The sequence below is a fragment of the Rhinoderma darwinii genome, assembly GCF_050947455.1.
Source record: "Rhinoderma darwinii isolate aRhiDar2 chromosome 12 unlocalized genomic scaffold, aRhiDar2.hap1 SUPER_12_unloc_13, whole genome shotgun sequence".
Lineage (NCBI taxonomy): Eukaryota > Metazoa > Chordata > Amphibia > Anura > Rhinodermatidae > Rhinoderma > Rhinoderma darwinii.
Window position 1 is genome coordinate 135,336 of NW_027461866.1, and position 14,749 is coordinate 150,084.

The following is a 14,749-nucleotide window of genomic DNA, read 5'->3' on the forward strand; positions in this document are numbered from 1 at the left end:
CATTGGGGTTCTTACTGTCCGGTATTCCCAGTCTCCAGAGCAGCAAATTTGCCCTTTTAGGCCAAAATGGTCACCATTCGGCTACCAAACCAGAAACAGACTGAATGAGCAGCCGAACAACCTCACAGCACGAGGACCGTTTACTGACTTTAATGCTGTTTTTTCTTTTCTAATTTGCACAAAGTCTTTGTAATGCAGTAACACAAAATAACTTTTTGTATTTTTTGCAGGACAAACTTGAGAAGTCCAAAGCCATACAGTGGAATGAAGCGGCCCGGGTGACAACCAGCTCTACCGGATCATAACTGCCAGGGCCACCATCAGGAATGTCTGGGCCCCATACAGCCAAGATGTCTGCCCCCCCCTCCATTACCGGGGGTGGGATACAGAAAGTGTGGCGCTCACGTTTGTACGTTATACACATTAACTGGTTTTGGTGCTGATGTCAATTACAGTGAAGGAAACCACGGAGCCGGCAGTGACCGGTTAATGCTCCGGATTTCGATCTACACTGTATTCCAAATTATTATGCAAATGTTATTTTTCGCTGATTTTCCTAAATAGTCGATGCAAATGACAGTCAGTATAATCTTCAAGCATCAACCGTTGGAGTATAATGCTAATTTTATTGAACAAATCTCCTAATGATAACTGAATTTTTTGTTTCACATTATTATGCACAACAGAGATCAAAACATTTTAAAAGTTGTAAAGAGACTAAAATGGTCATTTGTTGAATTTGCAGCATCAGGAGGTCATATTTACAGAAATCAAAAGCTCTTTCAATAAAAAAAAACTTAACAGGCCAAGTTACATGGTAACATAGGACCCCTTCTCTGATATCACCTGCACAATTCTTGCATCCATTGAATTTGTGAGTATTTGGACAGTTTCTGCTTGAATATCTTTGCAGGATGTCAGAATCGCCTCCCAGAGCTTCTGTTTTAATGTGAACTGCCTCCCACCCTCATAGATATTTTGCTTGAGGATGCTCCAAAGGTTCTCAATAGGGTTGAGGTCAGGGGAACATGGGGGCGACACCATGAGTTTCTCTCCTTTTATGCCCATAGCAGCCAATGACACAGAGGTATTCTTTGCAGCATGAGATGGTGCATTGTCATGCATGAAGATAATTTTGCTACGGAAGGCACGTTTCTTCTTTTTATACCACAGAAGAAAGCGGTCAGTCATAAACTCTACGTACTCTGCAGAGGTCATTTTCACACCGTCAGGGACCCTAAACGGGCCTACAAGCTCTCTCCCCATGATTCCAGCCCAAAACATGACTCCGCCACCTCCTTGCTGACGTTGCAGCCTTGTTCGGACATGGTGGCCATTCACCAACCATCCACTACTCCATCCATCTGGACCATCCAGGGTTGCACGGCACTCGTCAGTAAACAACACGGTTTGAAAATTAGTCTTCATGTATTTCTGAGCCCACTGCAACGGTTTCTGCTTGTGAGCATTGTTTAGGGGTGGCCGAATAATAGCTTTATGCACACTTGCAAACCTCTGGAGGATCCTACACCTTGAGGTTCGCGGGACTCCAGAGGCACCAGCGGCTTCAAATACCTGTTTGCTGCTTTGCAATGGCATTTTAGCAGCTGCTCTCCTAATCCTATTCATTTGTCTGGCAGAAACCTTCCTCATTATGCCTTTATCTGAACAAACCCGTCTGTGCTCTGAATCAGCCACAAATATTTTCACAGTACGATGATCAAGCTTAAGTTTTCTTGAAATATCCAATGTTTTCATTCCTTGTCCAAGGTATTGCACTATTTCACGCTTTTCGGCAGCAGAGAGATCCTTTTTCTTTCCCATATGGCTTGAAACCTGTGGCCTGCTTAATAATGTGGAACGTCCTTCTTAAGTAGTTTTCCTTTGATTTGGCACACCTGGCAAACTAATTATCACAGGTGTCTGAGATTGATTACAATGATCCAAAGAGCCCTAAGACACAGACACTATACCAGCCATGAGATTCATTGAAAAACTAATAATTAAATGTTTATGACACTTAAATCCAATGTGCATAATAATTTGGAACACGGTGTGTACACACACACACACACACACACACACACACACACACACACACACACACACACACACACACACACACACACACGTTTTTTATGGGGCATATATGTTGAGGCTATTGCCCCTGTTGTTTTAAGACCTTAACTACGCCCCTGAGACTCGTGGCAGACGGCTTAGTGGCACTTTCTCTGATGTTGTTGGCTGTTCCTAAGGCTATCATTTGACTCGCAAGTCATAGGCGCTCCTTCTTGTCGGCTTTCACTTCTTCCCATGGCAGACGGCTTAGCCTTAGGAACAGCCAACAACGTCAGAGAAGCTGCTCCTAAGCCGATTATCAGGATTGTCCCTTAGCTGCTACGTGAGATCACGCTCACTTTTAGGGCCAGTTCACACGCTGCGTAAATACGGCGGACTTTCCACAACTGATTTCTTTGCAAAAAATCCGCAACAAATACAGCAGCAGCAAAGTGGATGAGGTAAAACAAATCTCATCCACACGCTGTGTAAATACTGAGTAGAAAAATACGCTCAAATTCACCTGCGATGCAGTATTTCATTTCGCAGCATGTCAATTGTCTTTACGTAAACACTGATTATATGTTGCAGGATTTCCCCATTGAATTCAAAGGGGATGTAAATCACGCATCAAATAGCAGTTCCGTTTTTTGCGGCGCATTCGCAGCGATCCCAAACTTATCTAGGAGTCTGTGTTTTATCCTCCAGCGATCAGTGGCGGATTAAGTAAACCATGGGCCCTGGGCTGTTCCACAAGCTTGGGCCCCCTTCTCCACCACCGCCCTGCCACGTCATGTCTATATTAAACACCACCTTTCTGTGTGAGCATTGACAAATGAGTGTTACGATTCCCCTTGTCAAAGGGCTGTGTCCCTACACACTGACAGTCTCCAACCATCGCTGACAGTATCACACTGTGTAGGGACACATCCTCCTGACAAGGGGAATGGTAACACGCATTTGTCTATTAGTCCTGGATACACAAAGACTTTATGTGGAATACAAGGATTTCCGATAACTGACATGTCAGGAGAGGGGACAGATAAATGCAATGACTCACAGGAGATGTCTTCCCTGATGGGTCGTTCTCTTTTCTTCTCCATCTGAGACAGACCGTTATGGCGACTTCTCCTGATGATTGCAGAGTTTCCTGATGAGAAATCTTTTCCCCTTGATTCTGTAGCCATTTTCAGCGTCTATAGCAACATAAAAATTCAGAAATAAACACCATAAATTGTCTTATACCCCAGACCCCTAAGCAAATTAAGACCCAGGCCCATACATTAACTCAAACCAATAAATTCAGTCCCCAAGAGGTAACTAAACTTTTAAAAAACATTTGGCGTGTCATAGTGAGAGTGATATGTCAGAAGTTTTGATTGATGGGGGTCCCAGCATTGAGACCACCACCGATCACTAAAACAAAGCATCAGGAGTGCCCGGGTGAGCGCTGTTCCACTTCATTTCTGATTGTCTTTCCTCGGCGCGGTGTATGGACTCATAGACTTTCTGTTGTGCCCGTACACCGCATGCTCGGCTATCAGAGGAAAGACGATCAGAAACAAAGTGGCACAGCACTCACCTGAGCGCTTTGTTTCAGTGATTGGTGGGGTCTCAGTGCCCGGACCCCCACCGATTAGAACATTTGACATGTCACTATGACATGTAATTTTTTTTAAAAAGTTTTGTTAGTTACCCTTTAAGCAGTCAGACACCCCTCCCCAGTGCATCTGACTGACTGCTGAGTGCCCTATGGGAGGGTCTAAGTGTCTGACACTTAGGGCAGATTTACATGAGCGTGTGCGTTTTGCGCACGCAAAAAATACGGCGTTTTGCGCGCGCAAAAGGCACTTAACAGCTCCATGTGTCATCACCATATGATGCGCGGCTGCGTGCCTTTCGCGCAGCCGCCATCATTATGACACTCTGTTTGTATGTGTGTAGCACCTGGTGCTTTTCTGTTTGCAATCACAGTTTTACTGCTGTTGAGCAAATCACGCACGTCCCACGGTGTGGGAAGCTATGGGCCCCCTGCAAGCCTTGGGCCCCGGGCGACCGCCTGAAACGCCCATATGGGGATCCGCCACTGCCAGCGATTATCCTCTTCAGCCAATCACAGGCTGTAGCGGCGATCACATAGATGAAACGTCATCCCAGGAGGCTGGCCTGCATGACGACGTCCTTCTTGGAGAACGCTTCATCCCATGTGACCACCGCTCTGCCAGTCCAGGCTACAGTGGTCTCCAGGGATGAGATGTAATCCCAGGAGGCCGGCCTGCTAGGTGCTGCAGTCTTTCGCTAGTTCCTCCGGGGACACTCCACTAGGACCTCCGGGGACAGGTCTCTCCCCCACTGGGCCCTCCAGGGATAGACCTCAACCCAACTGGGTCCTCCAGGAAATGAAAAGACCCCGCCCCCAATTAGTCTGCCAGAGACAGGCCCCGCCCCCACTGGCCATGCTCAGAATGTATACGATATATAATAATGTCACCTGACAGGGATGCTCCCAGCCATCCATGGTCTCCCGCCACTCACTGATCTCCCTCTGTACAGCGCTCAGATTGGCCTGCAGGAGGCTCCACATGAAGGACACGTTACACCCGTTCACCCAGTTATGGTTAATGGAGATGGTGTCGTCCTGGAAGATCAGGGTCAGAAATCACACCCTATACAGTAACAGTGAGCAAGGAGAGATGGTAAGTGTCTATTAAAAGATAGTTGCCCATTTGGCCTAGAATTATAAAGAGCTTAATAAAATCTGTAAAAAGGTAATAAAATCAGCAAAAATACAAAATGAAAGGCAGGTGGCCAATGATAGTAAATCAAATCTGCAAAAAATCTTCAAGTATGTAAATGAAAAAAAGCCAAGGTCTGAACATGTAGGACCCCTAAATAGTGGTAATGGGGAGTTGGTCACACGGGATCAAGAGAAGGCAGTGTTACTAAACGGGTTCTTTAGCTCTGAATATACTCTGGCTGGTATTCCACTCCTAGAGGGAAACCAAAATCGCTACCTACCGGGGGGGGGGGGGGAGGAGGCTGTGTGGTACCACCAGGGAGTGTGGCTGTGTGGCACTACCAGGGAGGGGGCTGTGTGGCACTACCAGGGAGGAGGGGGTTGTGTGGCACTACCAGGGAAGAGGGGGTTGTGTGGCACAACCAGGGAGGGGGGCTGTGTGGCACTACCACTATCTACAGAGGGCACAAATTTTATTGGGGTACAAACTGGGGGACTAACTTCTATGTGGGGGCATAAATAGGTCCTAACGTCTATATGGAGGCACAAAGTGATGTTTTCTGCCATTTTACTTCCCCCGTGAGTTCCCCCGCAAAGGGGTCTACTAAGTCTGTGTCGCCAAATAGCTCACATAAACCTAGACCCGGCCCTGATTGTATAATGAGAAAAAACAAAAGCTTATACTTACTCCCGGTCATAGTCATAGCGACGCATATTCTGTACTGAGCGCAGTCTGGCCTCAGGGGATGATGATACCATCCCATGTGACTACTGCAGCCAATCAACTACAGCATCATCACAGGAGGCCAGGCTGCGCTCAGAACAGAATACGCGTCGCTATGACTATGGTAAGTATAAGCTTTTTTAAAATGATTTCTGCGGTCTTTCCGCAGGAGATATACCGCCCGAAAAACTGTACTAAAATTTGGTGCGGTTTTTCAGGTGGAATTCCCTGTGGTTTCCAGGGCGGATACTACTGATGGTTATTTCACTGTGAGTGGGGGGCTGATGTTCTACAAGTGGTTTCCACCTCTGAGCTCCGATTGAAATTAATAGGACGCAGAAAATATTATTGTTATCAAACTTTTATTTTTTTAACTTTTTTTTACACTTTTTTCAAGTTCCACTAGGGAACTTGAAGTTCCAACTGTCTGATGACAGAATCCCAATCACCAAACCAAAGAATGCAAAATAAAGACACAAAACATTATAATTGGGTGTTAAATGGTCAAAACTTTTATTATATTATATGACCAAACCCAAAATGGCAAACCTCGGACTCACGAAGAGTCACCCTCCAGCACGCAGGAAAGGAAAAACCCCCTGTGGGGGAAACCTCTAGGGAAACCATGGCTGGAGGATTGCCCTTCCTCTGGGCTTAGAAGGTGCCAAAATATCATTTGTAACAGAATTTGTACGTTTTCTCAGATTTTCAAGGAAAGACATTACAATGAACGAACGACATAAAACACATAAATCGGCTGATCTGGTTGGCTAGGTGGATGTCTCTCTTCCTGGGCACCCATTAACATGAATGTGTGATCCACGGATGAGACGGGTCCTCCAGATGCCTCCTTGTAGCACCTGTCTCCGCTCCGGCTAATAGAGGGGGATCTCCTGCTGGAAACCCCCCTCTATTACAGACAACCCGTATGAAGAGGATGGCATCACTGTGATGAAGAAGTGGTCTGGGGTGAAGGGTTTCCCTGCTAGAACCTCCAAATTACATCAGGTCGGTATTGGTGGGGAAGTCAAGCTCAAGGTCCTCAGTCCAATCCAATATGGCGCTGAACGTGGCAGTAAAACCTTCTAATATGGAATCTTCTTTATGTCATAAACATTTGTATTTATGACATCAGCACCTTCATCATCATTACTACAGGAATTTATTACCACTGCACAACTCATACATTGTGACGTCACCCACAGTGGTCTGAAGTGTTAACCCTTTACTGACTGGCAGTGTACTTACCACAGAGGCCATAAAGCTGAATAGAACATATCAGCGGCCATAAAGGAAAAGGGATAATGCAGGGAGCATCTCCGCACAAGAACTATCCATGACAAAGGGTTGTCCAGGATGAGAGAACTTGTCTGCTTTCTCCAAAAACCAGCACCACACCTGTCCATAGGTTGTGTGTGGTACTACAGCTCATTACCATTCACTTCAATGGAGCTAACCTGCAATACCAGATACAACCTGTGGATAGGTGTGGTGCTGTTTTTGGAAGAAAGCAGCCATATTTTTCTAATCGTGCACAGCTCCTGTTAGAAATAGTTCAAAAAAAGTGGGGGGAGAAGGAGAAGAAAGGGAGAGGGAAAGAAGAAATTAAAAAAAGGGAAAAAGAGGAACTCTGAGGTAAAAGAAATCAAACTAGACTGAAAGGAGTCTGCTGGAGGTGCCAGATGGAAAGACAGATTTCTGCCATGGGGACCAGATTAGTTGACATGTATCTTGAAGGGGGGCTTCAGAGAGTGGGTTTTAACCCCTTCCCGCCCTATGAAGTGCTGTTGCATTGAAAAACTATGCAGTTCATCTTCGAATGCAGCGTCACAAAAACAAATTATTTTGTAAAAAATAAAACTATATCAATTTGTAGAGATGAGCGAACCGGGACAACCGAACTCGGTTTCGGTCCGAACTTCCGGAAAAGTTCGGTTCGCAGCGAATCCGAACTTCACCGGGTTTGGCCGAGCCCGTTTTGACCGAACCCGGTCAAAAATATTATACAAATCGGCAGCCACTTATCTCTATCAATCACTGATAGAGAAAAGAGGCTGCTGATTAAAAATAAATAAAAAGCATTTCATACGTACCTGGTCATTGTCTTGGTGACGAGTCCCTCTTCTTCCTCCAGTCCGACCTTCTTTTCTGACGCGGCAGCCTGTGATTGGCTGCAGAGGCCTCTGCAGCCTGTGATTGGCTGCAGCGCTCACATGGGCTGCATCGTCATCAAGGAATGTCGGGCCGGATGTCGAGAGGGACGCGTCACCAAGGCAACGGCCAGGAGACCGGACTGGAGGAAGCAGGGAGTTCACGGTAAGTATGAACGTCTTTTTTTTTACAGGTTACTCTATATTGTGATCGGTAGTCACTGTCCAGGGTGCTGAAACAGTTACTGCCGATCAGTTAACTCTTTCAGCACCCTGGAGAGTGACTATTTACTGACGTCGCCTAGCAACGCTGCCGTAATGACGGGTGCTCACATGTAGCCACCCGTCATTACGGGGCCTCATGCACACGACCGTAAAAACACCCGTTATTACGGGGTGCCGGGAAAAGCTTGGTACGATCCAGTACCCGACCATCTGTTGTCATGGTCGGGTATTGGGGCGGCCGTAGGCTGGTATTATGAGGCTGGGAAGGGCCAAAAACAGTGGACCTTCCCACCCTTGTAATGCATGGCTGCTGCTGCTGTGTTGTATCGGGCTGGTTATAAAAATGGGGGGGCGGACCCCACGTGTTTTTTTTTTTTTAATTTAACAATAGACGGGTCCCCCACATTTTTAATAACCAGCCATATACAAGGCCGCAGCAGTCTGGCATTACATGGGTGGGAAGGGCCACTGGTTTAGTCCATTCCCAGGCTAATAACACTGTGTTGTATGTGGCTGGTTATGATAAATTGGGTGGAACCCCATGTCTTTTTTAAAAAAAAAATAAAAAAAAAAAAATTACAAAAAATGACGTGGGGTCCCCCCCACTTTTATAACCAGCCAGATACAACACAGCAGCAGCAGCCTAGCATTACAAGGGTGGGAAGGTCCACTGTTTTTGGCCCTTCCCAGCCTCATAATACCAGCCTGCGGCCAGCCCAGAGCCCGACCATCACAACAGATGGTCGGGTACTGGATCGTACCTGGCTCTTCCCGGCACCCCTGGTGGTGGTGGGTACCGGGGTAATAATGGGTGGTTAGTGTTAGCCTCTGCACCGGCTAACACTAAGCCTCCCCTTAGTAATGGACCTTGTCACTCAGACAGCGGCCATTACTAAAGTGGTAGTAATAAAATTTGAAAAGAAAAAGACAAAGATATAGATAAAATATTTTATTGAAATAAAGCACCCCCAACACAACCCTCATTAACCATTTTATTGTACAAAAAAAAAAACGTCATCTAAGTAGTCCTCGAAACCGACGTAGTCCAAACACTAAACCTGTAAAAAAAAAATTTTATAAAACATGTCGTAGGCTTAGATTCAGTTTAATGTGTGATACTGACTGTTATACCATGTATAGAAGCCTGCCGCGAAGTTGACTTAGATACAGGGCGCCAGCAGACAGTATCATACATGGCCATACAGACATATATACAAACATACATACATATATACAAGCATGCACATATATACATGCAAATATACATACACACATGCACATATATACATACATGCACATATATACATACATACATGACAACATACATACATGACAACATACATACAAACATACATAAATGCAAACATACATACATGCAAACATACATACATGCAAACATACACACATGCAAACATACATACATACATACATACATACATATATATACATGCAAATATACATACAAACATGCACATATATACATACATGCCAACATACATTCAAACATATATGCACATATATACATACATACATGACAACATACATGCAAACATATATACATACATACATACATACATGCAAACATACATGCATACATACATGCAAACATACATTCATGCAAACATACATACATGCAAACATACATGCACATATATACATACATACATGACAACATACATACATGCAAACATATATACATACATACATACATGCAAACATACATGCATACATACATGCAAACATACATTCATGCAAACATACATACATGCAAACATACATGCACATATATACATACATACATGACAACATACATACATGCAAACATACATACATGCAAACATGCATACATGCAAACATACACACATGCAAACATACATACATACATACATGCAAATATATACATGCAAATATACATACACACATGCACATATATACATACATGCCAACATAGGGTATGTGCACACACACTAATTACGTCCGTAATTGACGGACGTATTTCGGCCGCAAGTAGTGGACCGAACTCAGTGCAGGGAGCCGGGCTCCTAGCATCATACATATGTACGATGCTAGGAGTCCCTGCCTCTCCGTGGAACTACTGTCCCGTACTGAAAACATGATTACAGTATGGGACAGTTGTCCTGCAGAGAGGCAGGGACTCCTAGCATCGTGTATAACTATGATGCTAGGAGCCCGGCTCCCTGCACTGTGTTCGGTCCGGGACTTGAGGCCGAAATACGTCCGTAAATTATGGACGTAATTAGTGTGTGTGCACATACCCATACATGAACATATATACATACATACATACATACATGACAACATACATACATGACAACATACATACAAACATACATAAATGCAAACATACATACAAGAAAACATACATACATGAAAACATACACACATGCAAACATACATACATATATATATACATGCAAATATACATACAAACATGCACATATATGCATACATGCCAACATACATTCAAACATACATGCACATATATACATACATACATGACAACATACATGCAAATATACATACATACATGCAAACATACATTCATGCAAAGATACATACATGCAAACATACATACATACATACAAACATACATTCATGCAAACATACATACATGCAAACATACATACACATATATACATACATAGTTACATAGTTACATAGTTAGTACGGCTGAAAAAAGACACATGTCCATCAAGTTCAACCAAGGGACGGGAAAAGGGAAGGAAAAAATTTCTACACATAGGAGCTAATATTTTTTTGTTCTAGGAAATGATCTAACCCTTTTTTAAAGCCATCTACTGTCCCTGCAGTGACCAGCTCCTGCAGTAGGCTATTCCATAGATTCACAGTTCTCACTGTAAAGAAGCCTTGTCGCCTCTGCAGCTTGAACCTTTTTTTCTCCAGACGGAGGGAGTGCCCCCTTGTTTTTTGAGGGGGTTTTACATGGAACAGAATTTCACCATATTTTTTGTATGTGCCATTAATATATTTATATAAATTAATCATGTCCCCCCTTAGTCATCTTTTTCAAGGCTAAATAGGTTTAGTTCTTTTAATCTTTCCTCATAACTTAAATTCTCCATGCCCCTAATTAGCTTCGTTGCTCTTCTTTGTATTTTTTCCAACTGCAGGGCATCCTTTCTATGAACTGGAGCCCAGAACTGAACTGCATATTCTAGATGAGGCCTCACTAATGCTTTGTAAAGTGGTAATATTACATCCCTGTCCCGCGAGTCCATGCCTCTTTTAATACACGACAATATCCTGCTGGCCTTTGAAGCAGCTGATTGACACTGTGCTGTTATTGAGTTTATGATTTACAAGTACACCCAGATCCTTCTCAACAAGTGACTCCCCCAGTGTAGCTCCCCCTAGGACATATGATGCATGCAGGTTGTTCGTACCCAGATGCATAACTTTACATTTATCTACATTAAACTTCATCTGCCAAGTGGACGCCCAAACACTTAGTTTGTTTAAATCTGCCTGCAATTCATGAACATCTTCCATAGACTGAACTATATTACATAGCTTGGTGTCATCTGCAAAAATATAAATAGTGCTATTAATCCCATCCTCTATATCATTAATAAATAAGTTGAATAATAGTGGTCCCAGCACTGAACCCTGGGGTACACCACTTATTACCGGGGACCATTCAGAGTAGGAATCATTGACCACAACCCTCTGGATACGGTCCTTGAGCCAATTCTCAATCCAATTACAAACTATATTTTCTAAACCTATAGTCCTTAATTTACCCATTAGGCGTCTATGGGGGACAGTGTCAAATGCCTTTGCAAAGTCCAAAAACACTAAATCCACAGCGGCCCCTCTGTCTAGACTTCTGCTCACCACTTCATATAAACACTATATCCACAGCGGCCCCTCTGTCTAGGCTTCTGCTCACCTCTTCATATAAACACTATATCCACAGCGGCCCCTCTGTCTAGACTTCTGCTCACCTCTTCATAAAAACAGATTAGGTTAGTTTGACAAATTCTGTCCTTAGTAAAACCATGCTGGCTGTCACTTATAATGCTATTTATTGTCACATAATCCTGTATATAGTCCCTCAATAGCCCCTCAAACATTTTCCCCACGATGGATGTTAAGCTTACTGGTCTATAATTACCCGGGGAAGACCTAGAGCCCTTTTTGAAAATAGGCACCACATTTGCCCTGCGCCAGTCCCTTGGCACTATACCAGTCACTAGAGATTCTCTGAATATTATGAAAAGGGGGACAGAAATAACTGAACTAAGCTCTTTAAGAATTCTAGGGTGTATCCCATCTGGTCTCGGGGCCTTGTGCACATTTATTTTATTTAATTTAGCTTGGACCATCTCTACATTCATCCAATTCAGTATATCAACTGATATAGTAACAGCACTGGCACCGGCTACATCAGCTGCTCTTTCTTCTGTTGTATATACAGAGCTAAAGAACCCATTTAGTAACTCTGCCTTCTCTTGATCCCCTGTGACCAACTCCCCATTACCACTATCTAGGGGTCCTACATGTTCAGACCTTGGCCTTTTAGCATTTATATACTTGAAGAATTCTTTGGGATTTGTTTTACTATCCTTGGCCACCTGCCTTTCATTTTGTATTTTTGCTAATTTTATTACCTTTTTACAGATTTTATTAAGCTCTTTATATTTTACAAAGGCTGCAGATGTACCCTCAGATTTGTATTTTTTAAATGCCCTTTTTTTGTCATGTATTGCCCCTTTCACAGAAGGTGTAAGCCATGTGGGGTTTAATTTGAGTCGTTTATACTTGTTACCTATAGGAATAAATTTTGCACTATAATAACTCAAAATAGATTTGAAAATCTCCCATTTATCATTTGTCCCATTATTTGACATTAGTTCTTCCCAGTCTATATCCTGAATTGCCGCCTTCATCCTGGGGAAATTGGCTTTCTTAAAATTAAATGTTTTTGCCCTCCCAGCCTGCGTTTGTTTTTTACAGTATAGGTAAAATGTAACTATATTGTGATCACTGTTACCGAGGTTTTCACGAACATTGACGTTCCCAACAAGATCTGCATTATTAGAAATGACCAGATCCAACAGAGCTTCACCTCTAGTCGGGTCTTCCACAAACTGGCCCATAAAATTTTCCTGCAACAGGTTGAGGAAATGTCTCCCCTTTGCAGTTGAAGCTGAACCATGACACCAATTAATATCCCGGAAATTAAAATCTCCCATTATCACTACAGTACCCGCCTGTGCAGCCCGCTCCATCTGTTTATATAGCTGAACTTCCATCTCCTCAGTTATATTGGGGGGTCTATAGATTACACCAAAAGTAATTTTTTCAGTGTTTACCTCCCTTACTAGTTCCACCCACAAGGTTTCAACCTCCTCACAGTATTCACCCACTATTGTCTCTTTCACACTCGCCTTCATATCATTTCTCACATACAGACATACACCACCAACTTCATATCACTTCTCACATACAGACATACACCACCACCTTCATATCACTTCTCACATACAGACATACACCACCACCTTTCCTATTTGTCCTGTCTTTCCGAAAAAGTGTAAAACCCTGTAGATTTACAGCCCAGTCATGTGAAGAGTCCAGCCATGTTTCAGCAACACCAACTATATCTATATTTTCTTCCAGTATCAAAGCCTCCAGCTCCCCCATTTTGCTTGCTAGACTTCTGGCATTTGTGAATATACACTTTAACTTGCCTGTCAGTTTTTCACTTTTATTATCAGAAATGTGATTTGACATTAATCGGGCCTTTTTATTTACACCGATGTTTTGTAACAAAAGGATCTCCTTATCTGGTTGTCTAGTCATCTCCCCACATTCTGTTTCTCCCCCCACCAATATAGTCTGACCCCTCTCTAACCTGGCTAACCCTTTTTTTTCTACATTGACCTCCCTCCTCATGCAAACATACATGCACATATATACATACATACATGACAACATGCATACATACATACATGACAACATACATACATGTAAACATACATACATGCAAACATACATGCAAACATACATACATGCAAATATATACATGCAAATATACATAAAAACATGTGCATATATACATACATGCCAACATACATGCAAACATGCATGCACATATATACATACATACATACATGACAACATACATACATACATGACAACATACATACATGCAAACATACATACATACATGCAAACATACATACATGCAAACATACATACATACATGCAAATATATACATGCAAATATACATACAAACATGCACATATATACATACATGCCAACATACATGCAAACATACATGCACATATATACATACATACATACATGACAACATACATACATGCCAACATACATATATGCCAACATACATACATACATACATACATACATACATGACAACATGCATACATACATGACAACATACATACATGCCAACATACATACATACATGCCAACATACATACATACATGCCAACATACATACATACATGGCAAAAAAATAATAATAATACGTTCATACTTACTTTCCTCCTGTCCGGCCTCCAGCGATGACGTTTCATCCATGTCGCCACTACAGCCTGTGATTGGCTGCAGCGGCGAAAGGGATGAAACGTCATCCCTGGAGGCCGTACAGGAGAAAAGTAAGTATGAACGTATTATTTTTTTTTTTTATTACATTAAAATTGTATTTTCCGCGCGCCGAGCACGTACTGTCAAGGTTGCTGAAAGAGTTAGTGCAGCCCATTAACTCTATCAACACCCTGGACAGTAGCATGCTCGGCGCACGGAAGTGACAGGTTCGGTCCGAATCAAACTTTTTTGTGAAA

General features: G+C 42.9%; 1 long non-coding RNA gene across 1 annotated transcript in view; it reads left to right on the plus strand.

Moving 5' to 3' along the window:
• Positions 1 to 234: 234 nt before the first annotated feature.
• The window catches only part of LOC142698125 (uncharacterized), a 121,370-nt gene continuing 106,855 nt past the window's right edge, over positions 235 to 14,749 (plus strand). Inside the window, exons 1-2 of the long non-coding RNA XR_012865696.1 lie at positions 235 to 409; positions 4,612 to 4,754. This is a non-coding gene — a long non-coding RNA (uncharacterized LOC142698125). The remainder of the gene's footprint in view (positions 410 to 4,611; positions 4,755 to 14,749) is intronic.